This window comes from Chamaea fasciata, unplaced genomic scaffold (genome assembly GCF_029207755.1).
Source record: "Chamaea fasciata isolate MVZ Bird 193981 ecotype frontalis unplaced genomic scaffold, bChaFas1.0.hap1 SCAF_22, whole genome shotgun sequence".
NCBI lineage: Eukaryota > Metazoa > Chordata > Aves > Passeriformes > Sylviidae > Chamaea > Chamaea fasciata.
The window spans coordinates 2,766,336-2,787,546 of record NW_027094107.1 but is presented as its reverse complement, the minus strand read 5'-3'; the positions used below and the strand labels follow the sequence as shown (position 1 = coordinate 2,787,546).

Below are 21,211 nucleotides of genomic sequence, written 5' to 3'. Positions count from 1 at the left end.
AAGTCAGCAAAACTCTCAAGTCTAAACTCATTTTCCATTTTTTTTTTTCAGGAGGGAACGTTCCTGAGGTCAGCCCTGCACCATTTGCTGAGGCAGGATTTCAGCCTCCCTTGCTGGCACAGAGCTCCCAGGGAAGGAAAGCTGGTTTGGACAAATCCAATCAAACTGTGCTGGGGGAAAGCAAACGCCACAAAACCTGGGATTTGCTGACACAGGGGCTCGGCCTGTTCCTGGGTAACAGAGTTATCAGACATCTGCTGAGTAGCTACACCAGTAAAAAAGGGATTTTTCCAGCCCGGGTGCAGCTGCATTAAGGTTTGCAGTGACAAAACGAAAAGAATTTAAAATCCTTGGAGTGAATTGGGGCCAAGTCCTGCCCCTGGGACACAACAAGCCCAAGGAATGCTCCAGGGAGAGGGGCTGGAAAACTGGGAAAGGCCCTGGGCGTGCTAGGGACAGCACCGGACACAAGCTGGGTGTGCCAGCAAAGCCAAGGCCACCTGGGCTGGGCCTGGGACAGGGGACAACTGAGAGAGCCACAAGGAGCCAACAAACCCCTCACAGGCTACACCAGCTGTGGAGAGACATTTCCCCCCCCCAGAACTGTGAATCCACAGCCCGAGCCACGTGCACACACAGCAGATAGAAAGTGTATTTTTATTCCCAGCAAGTGCTTGGGAATAAAAAACAAAAAACCCCAAACCCTCAGCACTAAAGCTTGATATCCAAACAGCAACACAAAAGTTATCAAACGGCTGTCGAGAGAAACAGAACAGAAACAAAGCAGGGAGGGAGCACAACCGCGTCGTGCTCGCTGTGGTTCCGAGGGTGACGGGCGCTGCGGCGCAGGGAAAAGCGGCAGCGTGGCACAAAGCGCAGAAAGCCGGCTGCAGCTCCTGGATCTCACTGCACCAGGGACGTGGGGATTCCCAGCGGGGATCAGGAATGCCGGGCTGGGTGTGCTCCCACCACTCCCTCAGGAGCACCCAGCTCGACCCATTTTGTGTTTTCAGCTCTGTTTCCTCAGGGCTGCCCAGAGATGAGGGATTTGCCCCCGGATCCCTGGCAGTGCCCCAGGCTGGGCTGGACGGGGCTCGGAGCAGCCTGGGGCAGCGGAAGGTGTCCCTGCCCGTGGCAGGGGTGGCACTGGAGGGGCTTTGAGGTCTCTCCCAGCCCAAACCCTTCCGTGAATTTTATAACCCTGAAATTGTCCTTCTAGAGGTGGAGCTGGAAGAGCTTTAAGGTCCATTCCAAAGAACTCATCCCACGACTCTGTAACTCCTGGAGCCCCTGGTCAATTGAAATCCAATTTCAGAAAAGCTCAGAGGAAATTGTGTTTTGGGAAGAACAGAGGGGATGGAACAAAGGAACAGGAAGAGTCTCCTTAAGCCAGGAGTGACTAAGAACGGGATCAGCTGGCTCATTCCCAACCTCAGCGCCTGGTGACTCACAGGAGAGGGGGATGAAAATGTCCCCCAGGCCCTGAAAAGCCCTTTCCCAGGAGCGTGGGGTGGCACTGGGGGGTGGCTGAGGGACCCTGGGCACAGCTCCAGCCCTGCCAGCACAGCCTGGAGCGGCACTGGGATCCCAAAGTGTTCCTAAAATGAGGTTTAACTTCCCCGGGGAGTTAAACTCCATCTGTTCCCAACATCCACCAGCAGCTCCCGGCCACTGCCTCTTCTCCAGGGGGAAACTCCACACTAATTCCACTTTGTGCCTGGAAATGAGGCAAAACAGGGGAAATATTGGGAAAGACTCATACTGGAATGCTGCTGGCAGAGCCTGACCCATGCTGCTCCATCAGAGCTGTTCCTGATCACTTCCAAATCCACATGGGAGCTCTTTGTGGACCCCTCTCCCCAGAAGGACGCGGCTCAGGGTGCCAGCCCCTCCCACGAACAGCTTTATTTTTGGGATATTTGTGCCCCCAGATCATCCTGAGGTGGCACAGGCAGTCAGGGACTCTCCAAACCTCATCCTTCCATATTCCAGTTGCCTCCAGCGGCAGTTGCTGTCTCAGGGCACGAGGCAGCCCCAAGGCTGCTGCAGCAGACGGGGATGGACTGCCTGGGCCCCTGCTCCAAAGGAATTGGGAGAGGAAAAACCATCCCCATTGCTCCAGGAACACCCTCGGGGGAATGTCTGGGGTGTTTGTTCCAGGAAAGGGAGCAGTGCTCCCTCAGCCCATTGCAGGGTGAGCTGTCACCACCATGGATGTGAGGGGCGAAAGCTGGGGATGCTTCCAGGATAACTTATCATGGAATTATGGGTGGGAAGGGACTGTCCCCATCTACTGCCGTGGGCAGGGATGCCTCCCGCTGTCCCAGGCTGCTCCCAGCCCCAGTGTCCAGCCTGGCCTTGGGCACTGCCAGGGATCCAGGGGCAGCCACAGCTGCTCTGGGCACCCTGTGCCAGGGCCTGCCCGCCCTCCCAGGGAACAATTCCTGCCCAATCTCCCATCCAGCCCTGCCCTCTGGCAGTGGGAAGCCATTCCCTATGTCCTGTCCCTCCATCCCTTGTCCCCAGCCCCTCTCCAGCTTTCCTGGAGCCCTTTAGGCCCTGGGAGGTTTCATCAGAGATGATGAGGAAGGCAAACCTTCAACCCCACAGGTTTAGCCAGATAACCACTGCTGGGTTCTGGGCAAAACATTCCTGCTTGGCTTTTCCCACTCCTGGTCAACTTGTATTCACTGCCAGGAGCGGCCCTGGAGCAGCTCGTTGACCACTGATCCCCCATTATTAAATGGGAGATTAATTAAAACCCCAAAAGCATTCATCATTGATTTCCAAGCCTTGCTGCAGCTCCAGGTCTTCCTCAGGGGGTTCAACCTATTGTTCTTGCTTTTGTGTCAAGATTAGGAGATTTAGAGGAGAGAATCACTTTTCACTTACACTCTGAACAAACAGAACAGAAGGACTCCAAGATAACGATTTCCTTAAGAGATGGATTAAAACCTCATTTGGTTCCAAATGAGACCCCACAAGTTCCCATTTACCAGCCCCGCTCCCTGCAGCCCTGCCCATGTTGCTGATGAACCCAAATATTGGTGTTTGGCCTTTATCCAGCCCCACAGGGCTCTCAGGGTGGGAGCTGGGCTCTGTCCTGGCCCGAACACGGGGGCAGAGCCCAGTTCACCCAGTGCCTCCACCCCACTTCTCCCAGTCTGAGCCTCAGCCCCACGCTGAGCCGGCAAATGAAGACCCCGAATTTGTATTTCGGAAGAACATCAGACACGGAGCCACTGCCAGCAGAGCCAGCAAACACCTCCCAGCAAAATGTTTACACTTTGCTCCAGAAAACAGAGTGGGGGGAGCGGTGGGAGGAGTGGAGCAGCCAGGAAAGCTGGCATTTGTGTCAGTCCCTGCCAGGAAAGCTGACATTTGTGTCAATCCCTGCCTCCAGCCCCGCAGTTCCCGACCCCGCCGCCTCCCCAAGCCCAGCCCTTGTTTTAGCGCACCAGCTGCCTCTCCCTCGGAGCCCTGACAGCCGGAGTGTGAAAACCCACCCAGCTCCGCTCCAAAACAATATTTCTGTGCCTCACACACAACACGGCAGCTGAAAAAACAAAAAACAAAGAACAACAAAAAAAAAAAAAAAAAACAAAAACAAACAAAAAAAAAACACTAAAAAAAAAAAAAAAAAAACACCACCAAAAAAAACAACCCAAAACCCCACGGAGGATGCTGAGGCGAATTCGCGGAGGTCAGAAATGCCGGGATGGAGGTGCAGTCGCAGCTGGGATCTCCGGGGACACCTCCTCTCACACCGACACCTGCAGCTTCTCCTGCAGGGCGCTGGCCTGCCTCGGTGCACGATTCGAAGTGAATGAGCAGCAGTTCCAGCTCTGCTTTGTCCTGTTGTGAGCCCGCTCCTGGTGCCTTCCCTCCTCGGGGGTTACTCAGACACAGCTGGACACCTCCCCGATTGAATGTTTTATTGCTCAACAACATCTTATTTCCTCTCTGCTTTGTTTAACCCACTTTTCTTCGCCAAACTCGGGTTCTGCTCTGAGCACACGCTGTTAATGTGTTCCTGGTTCTCCCAAGGTTCACGTGGCAAATGCGTTCTTGATTAACTTGTTGTCCCAGCTTTGACTGCCTGGTGGAAAAAATATTAGGAAGTTGTTGTGCTGTGAAAATGTTGATTAATTTGGGATGTCCAGTTTGGCCTGGGCAGGAATGGGGACAGCAGGATAGGATAAGGGACCCTGGGAATGAGAGCTGAGGGAGGAGGGATGAGAGCAGAGGTGGATGCACAGGGAAGTGGAAAAATCTGTCACAGAATCCCAGGTCGGGCTGGGTGGGAAGGGACCTTAAATCCCATCCAGCTCTCCCCGGCCATGGGATGAGAGGGAGTAAAAGAAAATCGCAGGAATGCCGGGAGTGGTGCTGGCAGGGATCCTCCTGGGATTCCTCAGGGTCATCTCCAAGAACTCAGGAGCCTCCTCAGCAGCCCTGAGCTTTGCAAGCCAGCACTGCAAAACCCGGCCTGGCTGTCCTGCCTGCACTCCCCCACATCTCCAGAGTGTTCATCCTATCACCTGAGCTTTTCCAGGAGGTTTTTGATCCAAAAAGGAAAAGGAAACTCGTCAGCTCTCCAGTCGCCAGGACTGGGGATTTACGTGGATGTGCACAAAAGGAGTCGACCTCGGGAGAAAATCCAGATTTCTCTCTCTGTGGTGCCGGATTTCTCCCTCACACACCAGAAGTGTTTCATGGAGAGGACACAGAAGTGTCTGCACAGGATCCCGGGTTGTTTGTGCAGCCCCAGCTCCTGGCACTGGTCACCCCCAGCTGCTTCAAACCCGCACTTACACACACAGAGCAAAAGGAATCCGGGAAATCTGCCCCAAAAGGGAATTTCCTCTTTGCAGGTGCTGAGTTCCAGCCCCAGGCCACAACCAAAGCCACTGCTGATAGTTCTGGGTGCTCTCCTCCCCCCCAGGACACAACAAAGCTCCTTCCCAGGAATCCTTCAAGGCTTTCAACCTCCGAGCACACCTGCAGCAAGGAATTCCACGGGGGAATTCTGTGCCCTGTGCAGCAGCATTTCTGTCCATGAATGCCATCTGTCATGTCTTTCAATTCCCCTGGATTTCTCCTCACTCTCCCCAAATGACAGATTAATTAGGAATTTCTGACTTCCTCCCTCAGGTTTATGTGTTTTCTGTGCTCCTAGCACACCCCCCTTGCCTGCCTCCCTCCTGGAATAAAGAATTCAGGAGCTGTCAGTTTTCCTCAGGAGCCATTTCAGAGATAGGGGAGCAGCCTGAGAATTCCAGCAAAGCCTGGGAAATCTCAGACCTCATTCCACATTTCACGATCAGCCTGGATGCAATTAAAATGAGTGAGACCGATAGATCAGCAGGGCTGGCTAAGCCAGTTTTACATTATGAGCTCTTAACTGATTTTTTTTATTAACTCAATTTTATCTCTCCTAATAAAGCCAAACCTTCCACTGAGGATGGAAGGGAACAGCCCCCCACAAACTTTCTGCATGATGAGCTTTCATTTCACTCTGTTTGCCTCCAAATTTTGCTCTTCCTGCAGTTAATATGTATAACTTTATCCAGTCAGGAGGAATTTGATGGCCTGGAGTCGATGGGAAATTTTGCTTTTGAATAATTCCGGTTTTAGTGCCTCCCTGCTCAGCTGGGTTTAGGAAAAGCCACATTCCTGATTCTCTGCTCCAACAGGAGATGGGGACTCATTAAAGGGGAGGAACCTGCTCCGATCTCTGCCTGAGAAGAGCACCTTGACACCAGTGTGGACATGGAAAAACATTTCCCTGGGAATGCTCTCCTTGGATCACCCACCTGCACCCAGCGACACCTTCCACTATCCCAGGCTGCTCCAGCCTGGCCTTGGACACTTCCAGGGATCCAGGGCAGCCACAGCTTCTCTGGGAATTCTATTCCAGGGCCTCCCCACCCTCACAACCCAGAATTCCTTCCTAAAGTCTTACTGACCTCGAGTGTTTCCTGATTTTCTGGGGATTGTAAGTTTTCCTGGAGGACGCAGAGCTGTGCAATATCAACACCGTCCCTGGTCCACAATCTTTAAATTGTTGATACAATTCCTGACCTGTTGAAAGCCTCAAAATAGAGAGGAGAGTCAGGAAGTGGCGAATCTGATAGTGTGAGGAATGTGAGTGGATTAGTCATGGTGGATTAAGAGCAAGCATTTGAAGAAAAGCTTAAATGTAGCATAAAAATATATTAGGATCTTTTCAGACGTTCCTTATGGGCTTAGCTCATTGGCAAAGTGTTGGGGAGAGCGAAATGGAATAAAAGCAGAGGAAAAACTCCCCTTGCACCAATGCAAACAGGGAGGAATTTGCATTCCCAGGTCTTTGCATATGTATATGGGTGAATTTATATAAATATGCATTTAGACACACATTATATATAGATTTTTTTTTTCCCCTTGACATCAGACACTTCAGCAAGAAGCAGTGTATAAAAATATAAAAGGAAAGTTTCATGAAATGCAGGAGACAGAAAAGTTCAGTCAGTGAGGAAGAAAGAACTTGGGGACGAAATCTACCTGAGGGGTGAGCCGGGCTGTGGAAGCCTTTGGCAGGTCCGTTCCTACCTGGCAATGCAGAGAGATCGTCACGAAATCCCCCCAAACAGCCGGAGCTGCTGTGCAGAGCGACGGATCCTTCCTGTGCTCAAATCCAGGCCAAGTGCAAGCTCCACACCAAGCTCAGTGCCCAGGTCACGAGCCCCAGGCTTTCCTGGGGAAATCTCCCCTTCCCCTGTGCCAGGCACAGGCAGGGCTGCGCTGGAGCAAAGCTGCCCAGAGCTTTCCCTGCACTTTGCCCTACAGAGAACCAGCCGGGGCTGAGTTCTGCCTCCAGCAGGAGCAGCTGCGCTCCTGGATCCTCTGGGAACCACCAGCCTGGGACAGCTTCCCCCTTTTCTGGGGAGAGGAAAGAAGGAATGGGAAGTTCTGCTCCACACAGGACTGCACTGCTCACCGAGGGACTCAGCTTTGCCTTTGGGTGCTCTCTGAAGGGAGGGCTGTTTTCCTGGTGTGACATCCTCATTTACACCCTCTCTAATCCAGAGGCTTCATTAAGAAGTTGCCAAGAATCAACATTTTGACTGTTGCAGCCTTTAAGTGCCAAGGCTGGATGATTTTTCTGCAAGCTGAAGGGAGGAAAGTCCCTCTGTAGGCAGTTGCCACTTGTTCCATGGCTGCTTGAGCCGGTTTTGGCTGCAGCTGACACCCTCCCTCCCTCCCTCCCTCCCCTGGGTGTTTGTCCCCCCTGGACACATCGGTGGCAATTCCCCTCTGGTCCCCAGCTCCCTTCCATCAGGTGTCCTGCTTTGGGGTGGATTTCCTGTGGGGCAGGATGGAGTTTCCTTTGGGCACAAAGCTCCTGGCAGCAGAGGAAGGAGCCAGCCTACTTTCCAAAGCTCATTTCTGTCTCGAAGTGTGGACATGAGGAAGGTGGAGAGGGTGGGATGTGACTTCGAGGCAGATGGAAATGCACAAGAACAGTTGCTTAGCACCTATAAAAGTCAGGCCCACTCCTTCACAAGATATGTGTGTATTTAGGGATCCACACTTCAGAATCCACGCTCGAATTCTGGCCTCTGAATAACCTAAACCCAGCACAGCTTTTGGGGAATGTGTGGTGAGGAAATAAACAATGATATTAAAAGTCACACGGATCCTGCCGCGGTCCTGGCAGCAAGCAGGGGACAAATTTTGTGTTAGCTGTGCTTGGGAGCTTTGCTGGCCATTATTGAATGAGAAAGAGCAGGAAAAGGCGCTGTAGAAACCCAGTTCCACAAGGGTTCCTCAGCCAGTGGGACAAGAGGGATCAGGCAGCAGCCTCCAGCCTCTGTCCGAGCAGGAGACGCAAATCAAAGATTTGAGACAGAGGCAAGTATTCCACCGGGGCTGTGGGATGCGCTGCTCTGGGATGGGTCTGTAGCACCCATTTCTCTGGGGCTGGATCAGTACACACAGCAGGACAGAGATGGGAAAAGAAAAAGCTGTGGGAATGCTCGGCAGGACGAATGCGCTCACGAGCACTCGGAAGCTGAAAACATTTCCTTCACATTCCACTCTATTTCGTACTCGATTAGGAAAATTCACCCGATAAAGGGAGCGCCAAATTACCCTGCCTAATGGCCAGAGAAGGGGAGACAGCGCTGAATTCCCACCAGCGTCCCCTGCCTTTGTCTCAGGCTGTTCTCTGCCTCTCCCATCGCTGCCGCTGGCCGTGACTAACTCGCGTTTCTGCCGCTGACCTGATTCTGCACCGCCACGCTCCTCCCAGCTCGGCGAGGCTCCCCATGTGATCCATTCTTCCCCTAAATAAAGTTGACAAATTCGGCCGGGCTCAGATGGTGCTGCCGAGGGGGTGTGGAGCGGTCCCACCCTCGCTGCAGCTGCGGCACCGCCGGCTCGGGGCAAAGCGGGCCAGGGCTCGGGGCCACCGCCGCGGGCCACCGGCCGGGCTCGGGGCCACCAAGGGCCACCGGCCGGGCTCGGGGCCACCAAGGGCCACCGGCCGGGCTCGGGGCCCCCTGCCCGGGCTGCCGGCCCCACGCAGTCCCGGCGAGCCGGGAGGACGCGGCCGGAGCAGGTGAGTGAGCGGCTGCGGCGGCTGCTTTGTGCCGAGGTGCGGGCGGGAGCGAGGGGACGGCGGGGGCGATTCCGAAATGGCCCCGGCCCTGTGCCCGTCCGGCTGTGCCCCTTCCCGGAGGGCTGCGCCTCCGGGGCCGATTCCCGGCGAGCGGCGGCGATGGCAGCGCCTGCGGCAGAGCCCGGGGATGCTCCGCTGCATCCCGGCCCCGCAGCCCCCGCGGGGGACGCGGCGCTGCTGCGGGCACGGCTGGCACGGCACGGCACGGCACCGGCGTTCGGGCTGGCACGGCACCGTGATCCCCGTGGGCAGGGCTGGCACGGCACCGGGCAGCGTGGTACCAGCGTGCGGGCGGCACGGCACTGGTGTGCAGGCTGGCATAGCACGGCACTGGTGTGCAGGCTGGCACGGCACGGCACTGGTGTGCAGGCTGCTGGCACGGCACGGCACGGCGCCGGGCAGCGCGGTACCTGCCTGGCACGGCGCTGAGATTCCTGCGTGCAAGGCTGGCACCGCGCCGGGCAGCGTGGGACCGGTGTGCGGACTGGCACGGCACGGCACTGGTGTGCGGGCTGGCACGGCACGGCACTGGTGTGCGGGCTGGCACGGCACCGGGACAGCCCGGGCCAGGCTGGCACGGCACGGTACCCGCGGGTGGCACCGACACGGTCCCTGCCAGGCTCCAGGGCTGCCCTGCCCGCCCCGCTGTCCCCAGCCCGGCCCGAGGCCACTCGCCGTCCCCACCGGGGTCCTGCCCTGCTCCCAGGTGTGGCAGGTGTGACACAGCTCCCCACACCCCGCCCTGCCCCAGGAGCTGCTCCCGAAGCTGTCCCGGGCACCCCGGCCGCGCTGCCGCTCCTCTGCCATCCTCCGCTCCATCCCCGGGCTCCAGGGATCCCTGAGCCTTCCCATCCCTCCTGCAGCTCAGCCCCGCGGGGCTGTCCCCGTCCCCTCCCGGCGCCGGCAGCGCTGCCGTGGCCATCTCCAACACGTTCCCTGAGCCCGCATCGCTTCTCCCGTCGGGAATGGGACTGGAAGCTCAAAGGAAGGGCAGGGCTGTAAGCACTGAGTGCTCCAAGCCTTCATCCCCTCCTTCAGCCTCGGTGGCGGGAGCAGTTCCGTGCACAGCAGTTCAGCTCCCCGCGCTGCCCGTGGGGAGAGGAGGGGAGGCTGCTCCTGCTCACCTGCAACTCCCAAATCCCACAGGAACTATTCCTAGCCTGTGCTGCGGGAAAAGAAATGTGATTTTATTCCAGAAATGTACAGACAAAGCAGCTGCCTCTAAACTGACACTCATCACTCCCCCTCCCAGCCCCTGCTCCCTCCCACCCTTTAACTTCTTATTTCCCAGCACAATTTAAAGGTGAAATTCCCTGAGTAGTGAATTCAGCGCAGTCCTAGACTGGGCCTGCTCATCAAGAGCAGCGGAGTTTTCTTTTGAAAGGAGATGGATGAAAACTGGAATGTTCAAAGGGTCTTTTGCTCTTTGCAACTTTTTTTTTTTCTTTTTTAACAAATCTATCCCAGGAGTTTCAGTCAGATTTTAGATCTGAGATAAAGGCTGCAGCATCCCAGCTTTGGCTTTCCTCGCTCACGGTAGGGCAGGAGAAAATAGGAGAGATTAAATAGGGAGGGGGACACAAAACCAGACCAAATTTGTTCATCCCTTCACAATTAGGCCAGAATTAAAACCCTCCTTCAGCTGTGCACAGAATGAGAATTGAACAAAAAGGCCATTGATGGGCTCAGGGTTACATTTTATGAGCATTCTTAGGTTTGGGGTTTTTATTTGAATTCAGTTTTCGTTTCCCTTCTAATTCAACAATTAATCACCCACCTGTACATGCACTGCTTGTCCTGGCTCCAAAAATCCTGTAACTTTGGGGCACATTGAGCCTAAAAACAGCAAATGGGGGAAAAAAAATCACTGAGCAATTTAAGCTCAGTGTAGGTTTGGGGACTGCTCGCTCCAGGGTTTGTGTTTGCACAGAATAACATCTAAAATATGGACCAAGGGGAAATTCCCAGGCTGCCTCTGGAATCACAGGATGGAACTGCCCCTGATTTTGGAGGGGAAGAGCAGCATAAAAAATGAGTCTGAACGAAATCAGCAATGAGTGAACCACAAACTAATTGCAAAGAGACAAAGAATCCTCATTTTGCAGGGTGTACTCTTGAGCTGATGAGGGAAGCTGCTCCTGTGGCAGGAATGGCTGCTCAGGAAAATCCACCCTCCAAAAACAGCAATAGTGGTGCTGCTTGGAGAAAAACAACCTCAACAGAGCTTTTAGAAGGCAGTGAAGCCTCTTTGGAAGGGAACACGTGGAAGGAACATGCTCAGAGAACGCCTGGAAAAAAGGGAAAAAATCCAGACCCTTTCCTAGCTTTAAATAATAATAATAATAATTATTATTATTATTATTCCTGTGAAAAGAATAAACCCCAATGTCTCCTCCTCACATGTTTGTGCCAGCTCAGTCCTCACACCTCTGGGGAGCATTTCCCACAGATTCAAAACCACCCTAAAAATGGCATCCAAGCATTCCAATGGTCAGGACAGTGAACTTCCCTCTCACCACTCATCCAAGGATTCCTATAGTCAGGATAATAAACTTTCCTCACCTTTCCTGGACGAGAAGGTTAAAATATCTACCCCAGGCACCTTCCAGTGGCTGCTTTAGGGAGGGAATCCATCGATTGTTCAGTCTGTGCATGACCTTGGTGGAATTTGTTCTTGGGAACAGGAACCATTCCACGAGGATTTGGATTTTGCACAGCCCAAAGCTCAGATCTGCCAAAACAGGCAGTGACGAGGAGGCTGTGATCACACCCGACAAGCTGCTGGTGTTGATCAATTCACACTTTGGCTAAATTAACACATTAAACTATCCGAGGTCACCAACAAAATCGGTAGGATGGAAATCAGCTCCAGAGAGAGCCTAAAGCCAAACACACCTGTGGCTTTAATGAATCTACACCTCAAGGGATTACTCCACTAAAATGAAAACCAGAATTATCCTCACGTGGGTCCTCTGTCAAACAAATGCCCAGGAAAGCAGCACCTTACATTTCTGACCCTGCTGAGCACAGCCCACAGCAGCTCCTCTGACCCCCAAAACGTCCCGAGCAGTGGCACAGGATTGTTCTGCTCAGGATCTCTCAAGGCAGAGGGAAAATGGTTCTGCTCTAAAATTACCGGGTTTTGTTGTACACAAAGTTATCCCAGGCCAGGGCAGCTCCCAGGAGGATCAGGATCCCACCAGGTATTGATCCTTTTTTAGGAACACAACTTTCCCCTGGCTGGTGGATCTGGCCAGGGCTGGAATGAGTGATCCCCAGACTCGCAGCCTTTTTCTCCTCTTCAGGAATAACAAAGACAGAACACGCTGAACAACAGTGAAGAGCAGAGGTTTCTTGTTCACCGGGATAAAAGCAGGGCTAGAGTTTTGGACACTTAATTAAAAGATGAATTGGCTCGCTCCAGCCTTTCTCTCAGGTGCCAGTTCTAGCGCTGGGCGCAATCACAAGGGGTTTATGCGAATGACGTTTCGGGGGTGGCCACATGGAAAAGTGGGATTTGGATTTTCCTCTTTGGAGATTAACACTACAGAAGAAAGAGGCATGAAGAGGTTTAAGGTGAGGACTTTGCAGGTAAGTCAGTGGTGTTTAACACCCACGAACCTGGTGGCACCACAAATACAGTGCATGGGAACAACACACATCCCAAAGGATACGGAGCCTCCAGGAATTAAACTGCAGCACTTAGGAGACTTGAAACCTGCCGAGTTCCAAAAGTATTTTAAGCATCCAAAAATAAATACAGATATATTTATGGAGCTGTTTTAAGTACTCTTAAAGCCCGGCCTTTTTTTCCTGTGAGTTTATAGAAGATGCAGCAAGGCTAAAACACCTCGCTGTGTTTTTCCAAGCGTTTTCTGCCTTCTCCCATCCCTTCCTCCTCTCCTTTCCTCCTCCTCGTCCCCCTTGCAGTGCTCCCACTCCCACTGTGCCTTTTATCTGAGCACAAGTGTTGGAGTTGGTGTCTCGCTGCCCAGCTCTGGGGGAGGAGGAGAAAGAGCCGTTCCCATATCAGGTTGGAGCATGAGGGGCACCTTTCATCCCAGTGTTTTCACATCAAAAAGATGCAAATGCTGAGAGAGGAGCTGCATTCCTCCCTAATGCAATTAAAATGGAAGAGGCAATTTGAAAGGCAGCGGGGAGATTTACAAGAGAGCTGAAGGCAAAAGGGAGGAAAGCAAGCCTGAAACTATGTTTAAAAAAATCAATATATATTTAGGGCTACATGAATGCGGGGAGCAATTCAACAGTGGGAAGAGCACGGTGAGTGGGGCGACGAGGACGTGAGACACAAAGACAGGACCCAAGGTTCCCCTGCTATCAAAGAGATTTTTCTATCAGCTCCCGAGGAGCAGTTTGTGGTTTCAGGGCAGTCACCTTTCCTTTGGAAAGCCGCGTTTGTGTTCCTTTAAGAGCAGGGCTGTTCCTTTTCCTCACTGCTTCTTTTGATGTCCTTATCGGCGTTCTTTATCAGCCCCATCAGGAAGTGGGAGTCATCCCGAGGGTCAGGGATGTGCCATCGGCTTCCCTTTGGAGCCAGGCAGCTGCAGCAGCTCACGTGGGATTCCTGCCCTTCATCCTGCCAGCAAACCTGAAAATTCCAGACATTCACTGAACTCGGTCACTTTGAAAAGAAAACCAGACTTCTCCTAACTATATAAAAGCCCCAAACCATATCCAATAAAACTTCAGTCTGATCTTCCACCGAGTATTTTGATTTTTTAAAATTTATTTATGTTTAGGAAGACAATGCAAATCATAATTTCTGTCTTGAACGTAACACTGATAACATCATTATTACCAAGCCTGGCAAACAGAGGCAAGGTTGGCCCTCATAAAAGGGAGGGCTCTCAGGGAAATCAAAAAGCTGTTGATGAACATTCTTATCTCTTTTCAGTAATTCAGTATTTGACAGATGCCAATAACCTGAATTCATCTTGAGACCCTGGGCTTTTTTACTGTCATTTCCTTTGTTCCTCTCGTATAAATTGCACCCAGCCCTCTCTCGCTTTCCACCCTCAAAAACTGTAAAAAAACCCTCAAAAATCTATTTCTCTCTGAGGTCCTCAAAGGTCAGACTTGGAGAACAAAGGGAAGACAATGCCTGTCCTAAGGATATTACAAATCAAGGAGCAGATTTTGTCCTCCCCATCTTGTACTGAGTTGTACTTCACTTTATAACTTGCTAAAAAAGACCAGGGAACATGAGCTAGGGTAGGGAAGTCCACCCCGAGGCAAGGACGTGCTACACCAAGAGCCTGAGCTTGTGTAACTACCAGAGTAAAACACTTTTATTTCATTAAAAGCTTTCAAAATGAATTTGACCTCCAGATATTCTAATGTGCTCGCACAAGAAGTTTATCCTAACAAATTTCCAGATTTAAAAAGAAAAATCACATTATTTTTGTCAATACACGGATCTTTCCAATATATTTTAATGGGAATTAAACATGCCCAGCCCTGAGCTCCTGATTGCAATGTTTGCAACGCTCAGGCCAAAGCCGCTGAAGGCTTCTGACTCACAGAAACCCCACCAAACAATCTCAGCTTCATTTACTCTCTGCTGCTGGAACTGAGTTAAAGCATGGAAAAGGAAGAGGTTGGGGGGATTTTAATGGGAAGTGTCCTCCTGAGGATGAGCTGCCAGTGAGATCCAGCGGATGGGATGTGAGCTGATCGTTCCGAGGCCTGAATCTCACCGGGCTCCTCTCGGCTTCCCCAGCCTGGAGCGGCTCCTCTGGAGCACTGCTGGCCCTGCCTGCCTCCCTTCCAGGCTGGAATTGTGTCAGGAGCAGCTCCTTGTGCCACCAGCCCTCACATCACACCCACCCAGGGATTCCCGGGAAAGAGCTTCTCCCTGGCAGCTTCCCTGGCACTGCTCCTGCCGGGGCACACACCGGGAGAGGCCTCCAGCCGTGGCTGGCAGGTCCGGGGGTGTGTGTCCCCCTTTGCTCTCCAGTCTGCTTCCCCAATCCATCCCTGAGCAGCAGCAAAGAGCAGTCCTGGCCCTCAGGCAGCAGTGGTGGCACCGCTGTCACCCACGGGGGCAGTGGTGGCACTGCTGTGTCACCCACGGGAGCAGTGGTGGCACTGCTGTCACCCACGGGAGCAGTGGTGGCACTGCTGTGTCACCCACAGGAGCAGTGGTGGCACTGCTGTGTCACCCACGGGAGCAGTGGTGGCACTGCTGTCACCCACGGGAGCAGTGGTGGCACTGCTGTGTCACCCACAGGAGCAGTGGTGGCACTGCTGTGTCACCCGCGGGAGCAGTGGTGGCACTGCTGTGTCACCCACAGGAGCAGTGGTGGCACTGCTGTGTCACCCGCGGGAGCAGTGGTGGCACTGCTGTCACCCGCGGGAGCAGTGGTGGCACTGCTGTCACCCACGGGAGCAGTGGTGGCACTGGTGTGTCACCCACGGGGGCAGTGGTGGCACTGCTGTGTCACCCGCGGGAGCAGTGGTGGCACTGCTGTCACCCGCGGGAGCAGTGGTGGCACTGCTGTGTCACCCACGGGAGCAGTGGTGGCACTGCTGTGTCACCCGCGGTGGCAGTGGTGGCACTGCTGTCACCCGCGGGAGCAGTGGTGGCACTGCTGTGTCACCCGCGGTGGCAGTGGTGGCACCGCTGTCACCCACAGGAGCAGTGGTGGCACTGCTGTGTCACCCGCGGGAGCAGCGGTGGCACCGCTGTCGCCCACAGGTTTGGTCAGTGTCACTCCAGAGCCCCCAGCACAGGCACCACCCGAGCCCTGAGGTTGCCGGCAGGGGATTTGCCCAGAAAAGCCGTTTCCTTCCCCACAGTGCAGCTGAAGCACAAGCAGAGCTCTGCAGGTTGGAGATGGAAAATCGTTCCTGGTTTGGCTTTGGAATTCCCTTTCCCTGCTCGGATGGGGCAGTTACGGCACAGAACCAGCTGCGTTGTCACTTTGTGTTTGTTTTCTCCTTCCCCAGGGGTCTGACAGCGGCGGACACAGATGAGATGAGATCCAGGTTCAGGCAAGTATGACAAGATCAGATTTCCCTCCGGCCCGAGACATCCCCCCTCCTCAGTCCCGCAGGAGGTGGACACTTGGCTGCTCCATCCATCAGAGGGCCATTTCTCAGCCTCTCAAGTGCTTTGATTGCAGTTTCTTTCTTCAGGCTACTTGAGAGAGATGTTGAATCCGGGGCCAAGGAGCACTTAGCTATTCTGTTGTCAGCCCCTCCTGATGCACGACTCGCCGGCAGTGCCACCTGTAGACGTTCATCAAAGATGAGCCACGTCGCACTCGGTCCCTTTACGTGAAATGAGCTTCCCATCAGCTCTCCCTCAACCACGGCAAAATCTGAGCTCTAAACTTCCCTGAAAACCCCCATTTCTCCCCGACTCTGTGAACATATTGTTCCAAACTGGCAGGAACTGTTATTTACATCTTTTAGCACCAACAGAATGCTCAGCTATATAAACAGTGGTTATTACTAATCAGAATGTGCTGTTAATTAGGAAAAGAGACCCTCGGTTCTCTGTGAGCCTGAGTGGGATGAACTTTATTTCTATAAAGAGGATGAACTGCATCCTCTCAAACAGAGCATCTCCAAACAATGATGCTCCGAGATCTCTGGAACCTAATTTTGGCCTCCAAGCATTTGGGAGGAGGGTGGAGGGGGTTTGGAGCAAGCTGTTATTTGAAATAAATAGCCCTGAACATACTTACAGCTCCTCAAAGGAAAATACCCCGGGGCAAATCCTCCTGTCCCGGCTGGAAGCAGGAATCAAGAGCAGAGCAACCTTGTTCCTCACGTTTAACTCCAAAATGGGATTTGGATCAGGGAGGGAACGGGGAGGGCAGAGCAGCTTTGGACTTCGGAACTGCTCAGATAAGTGAATTTTTCAGGATTTGTCACACACAGCACATATCAAAGGCAAATGACTTTAAAGTCTTTGAAAGTCCATCAGAACTGTGGAAGGGTGGGGAGGTTAAATGCTAGTTTACAGCTCAGTGCCTGCAGGGGAGCTCACCTCTCCAATAATCCGGGGTGGTTTTTCATCCAGGACCTTTCTCCAGATCCCAGATTTGCAATCAGTGAGGAAACTTCCTCTATTCCACTGTAACTAAAACTCCAGAGGATTAAACCCCCAAATCCAAGCCCAGTCCAAGAGCAGATACACAGAAGAGGGGAAATGAACCCCCTTCATTAATGTGAGAACTCCCATTTGCAGCTGATTTTGTCGATGTGGGTAATGTACAAAACAGACCTTTGATTTCCCTCCCTTGGGAATATTTTGGGGAAGAAAAAAAGACCTTTCACTGAAAATAATTCCTCAGATAGAAAGTTACACTTGTTGCAGCACTTGCTTTGCTTTCAGCCCCAGGACAAGCTCTGCCACCACTGGAAAACTGATTGGATTTTCTCCAATTATCTCTTGCAGAAAAGAAGGAATCCCAAAGTGGCAGCTGGCCGAGCCTTCCCTGCCCCTTGATGAAGAAGGCAACACATTCCTGCCCTCAACACCTGGGATAAATCTTTCCTGTCCTGGGAACTTTGTGCCACAGGCTGCTGTTCCTGCACCCCCTGGCTCCAAACGCCGGTGCTGAGCCTCCCCTATGCCTGCAGCAGCCGAGGGGAAAGCTGGCTGCCCGCGGTGACAGGGCAGCCCTAGTCCTGCTTCTCCAGCAATTCCGACAGCAGCTCCGCAGCCCCAATGAGGCCCAAGTTCAAGGAGGCTCCTGGAGCTGCCCTTTTGGCCTCAGCAGATTATGAGACCTTTGCTTTGGTGAACTCCATGAACTCCACCAGGGACACGGAGAGCGAGCAGCTGGAGGGGTCCCTCTCATCCACCATCGCCCTGATCGTCGTGCTGGTCCTCATCTTCTCCCTGGTAATGACATCCCTCATCACCTACTGCTTCCACAAGTGGAAGCTCCGAGGGAAAAGACTGCAGAAGGCACAAGAGGAGTATCAGAGAGACCAGGAAAAGAGCACTTGCCAAAGCACACCGGGACTTGTTTCATAAAACAAAGAGAAAACCAGGATGCACCATGAAGTACTCTTGAATCACCTGAAAATGAAAATCATGAGAGAACTGCAAATTTGAAATTTCCAAGCAAATACATCTTTGTTTTATCTCATTTCTAAGAGTTGTTAGCAGTTTGGAGATTTCCTACAGCTTTATTATACATATATATATATATATATTTATACATTTAGTCTCATTTGTGCCAAGTAAAACCAATGCAATGATGTATTTTTAATCTCTTCTGCCATTTTAATCCTCACTGGGCAAATTGTGGCAGTGCCTGTGAGGGCGGGCAGGCCCTGGCACAGGTTCCCAGAGAAGCTGTGGCTGCCCCTGGATCCCTGGAAGTGCCCAAGGCCAGGCTGGATCACCCTGGGATAATGGAAGGCGTCCCTGCCCATGGCAGGGGTGGAATGGGATGAGTTTTTAGGTCCATTCCAACCCTAACCACAATTTTCTGTGTCTTACTGAACAAGTACCTTTCAATCTGTTGCTTTCACTCTTTTGAAAACCCAGTGGAAGGTGAAGAGGCAGATTTGGGGTATCCCAAAGCAGGGGATCCCAACAGGGGCTGAAGGTGCTGGAACCCACCTGGAGTGGGGAGTGAAGGAGCTCCCAGGCTGCTCCTGAAGAGCTCCCCGTGGGCCAGGGCTGACATTTCAGTGTTCCCTTCACACCAGGGCTGTGCTCAGAGGTGCTCGTGGCACTCCCACAAATGGATTAAGGACATCCAGTGTTAATGGAACTCAAATTCCCAAGGGAAGAGACAGCCTAACTCCCTTTTTTTTTTTTTAAATTAGGCATCGAATCCTTTTTAAACCTCCCCTATCATGGTGTGTTTCTATTTCCATAGCCTGTGATGTCACAGAGAACTGACAGATTTATTGTGAGTAGCACATCTAAGTCATCTTTTCTAACCGAGTGATGGATGTAATATTAATAAATGTCATTGTTTTATAAAGTAGAAACCATGTGAAGTTGCCACCAGCCCCCTGCTCAAGTCTACAGCTTGCTTGCAATTACCAGTACTGCTGTATGTATTTTTAAACAAGCTATAATACTGTGATGATGCTGTAAACTTACCTCTGTAGGCAAAAAATGTTCTATTTCAAAATGTCAGGATGAAGGATGGAAATGTTCTGAAAGTGCTATCAACAACAACAACAAAAAAGAATTTTCACAGAATATTCTAAAGGGTTCTGTTACATGCTACAAATCTATTTTACAAGGGTATTTATGGATCATACAGCCTAGTCTGTGAGAACAGTACTATTTTATTACAGAATAAATAAATGAATAAATAAGCAGTGAATATCCATGCCCAGAGGCTGGAAAATGTTTGGGTTTGGTTTTTTAAGTGCCCTGATCAGTTCTTTAGGCAATGTGGAAGATGCAGGACCCTGACAGAAGGAATCCACTCCCCCTTATCTCCCATCCACATCCTGCTGTTGTCAGTGCTGCCAAAGATCTTCAAAATCAGTTGTGGAGAGAAAAAACAATAACAAAAACAAAAACGGGACAATTAGTTGCATGAAAACAATGCAAATGTGGTGTTTTTTTAGGATTGATATCTGTTTTGCCATCATTTAAACCCAGAGTAGTCAGGAAAGCAGCCCTGGGGCAGGCAGGGCTGATATGCACACCCGGTGCATAATCAAAAATCACTCTCTGAAAATCACATCCAGTGGTAATAAAATTGAAGAATTCAAGGAGATCGGAAAAGGCTTGAAGAATGCAGAGCTGGGGGCACTGCAGCTCTTGCTGGAGGATGTGTGGATGGTTTGAGGGGACTGCACTCAGCTCAGGGCTTTACTGAGAGCTGGGGCAGCTCCAGCTCCACAGGGGAACACGAGCCCTTCCATCAGCAAAACCCTGGCCTTGGTGCCACCAGCTGAAACTTTTGTCAAGTTCCCAATGTGAATGAATGGGTTCAGCTTCTCTTCTTGGAACCTCATCAAACTGGCTGTGGCAAAAACTGAAACTAAAAAAATGCCTGAGTCTCACCACACCCCAACCCCCTGGGGGGAATTTCTGAGGAGGCACTGAGGCACCCCAGGGGAGCCTGGAATTCAGATCTTCGTGTAACTTCAGAGAAAGGTCTAGGATTAATGAAAGGAGGCCACAGAGATGCCCTGAAGGCTGGAGCCTCTCTCCTGTGAGGACAAACAGAGTTGGGAATGTTCATCTGGAGAAGGGAAGGCTGCAGGGACACATTCCTGGACCTGAAGGGGGCCGGCAGGAAAGATGGGGCACAGCTCTCAGCAGGCCCTGTGCCCCCAGGACAAGGGACAAGGTTTGACCTGCAGGAGGGTTGGTTTAATCGGATACAGGTTTCTACACTGAGGGTGGAGAGGTCCTGGAACAGAATTCCCAGAGAAGCTGTGGCTGCCCCCGGATCCCTGAAGTGTCCAAGGCCAGCTGGGTCACACTGGAGCAGTGGAAGGTGCTCCTGCCATGGAAGGGTGGGTTAGGTGGCCTTTGGAAGGTCTCTTCCAACTCAAACTCTTCTATGACCCTGCACTGGACCAGGGGAGCACAAGAGATTTCCTCAGTAGCTGGAAATCCAGATTCAAATATCCCAGAACCGTGGAATGGTTTGGGTGGGAAGGGACCTTAAAGCTCATCCAGTGCCATGCCCTGGGCACAGGCAGGGCCCCCTTCCACCAGAACAGGGCATATGGAATGTTTAGCTTTGTTGGCAGCTCACATCCAGGGGAGTTAATAACACTAAAACTTCATTCCCACTCAGAGCTGGGCTAGCAGCCTGTTGGGATTGAGATGGAAGTTCCTCCTAGAGATACAAATTCCCAGAGCCTAAGAGATGGATGGAAAGGAGACTGTGGAATGAGGGAGCCTGGAATGCAGGGTGGTTTTTTTATCAAGCTAGAGCAAATGAAAGGGAAAGTTACAGTGCTGCAGTCCATGGGAAACTGATTTTAATGATAATTTGAGGGATATAAATTCCTCCAAAGGGTCAGTTATAAAATCCAACATCCCAAAAGTGAGTATCAGCATACACAGAGCATGGAACAACTGAGATGGGAGAAATCTTCTCTCTTAGCACAGAGTTCAAAGCAATGGACCCCACCACATCAGCAACCATCCAGAAGATTAAATCATGCAACTCTGGGCGGCACAAAAGCCACAAAGGCAAAGCTGCAGAGCACTTTGAAGAGGCAGATTGATTTGTTTCACAGCCATAGCTGCTTTTCCCGAGGAATCCCTCTTGAGCCACCCTGCTCTTTTTATGCCCCAGCAAGCACAAACCAGGCAGCAGATGAGTCAATATTCCTTGAGCAGAGTCTTGAGGTTCCTCTGGATCAAAAGAAAAATCTGCTGCTGGATGGAGAAGCTCCTGGAAGAGGAAAAAGGATCCTACACCATCCACCCTCTTTCCCACATCCTCCCTGGCAGAGTTTTGGATCTCCAGCCTCAAAAACTGCAGGATTAGGAAATAAATTATTTAAGGACTTGGATCATTCATTCCATTGCATATCTCTAAGAGGTGCTAAAGAAAAACACTCAGATCT

General features: G+C 51.9%; 1 long non-coding RNA gene across 1 annotated transcript; it reads left to right on the top strand.

Moving 5' to 3' along the window:
• The first annotated feature begins 8,383 nt into the window (after window positions 1-8,383).
• Window positions 8,384-18,999, top strand: LOC136300330 (uncharacterized). Its single transcript, XR_010723667.1, has 3 exons — window positions 8,384-8,605; window positions 15,635-15,679; window positions 17,094-18,999. It is a non-coding gene; the product is annotated as an uncharacterized lncRNA (long non-coding RNA).
• Window positions 19,000-21,211: the final 2,212 nt, after the last annotated feature.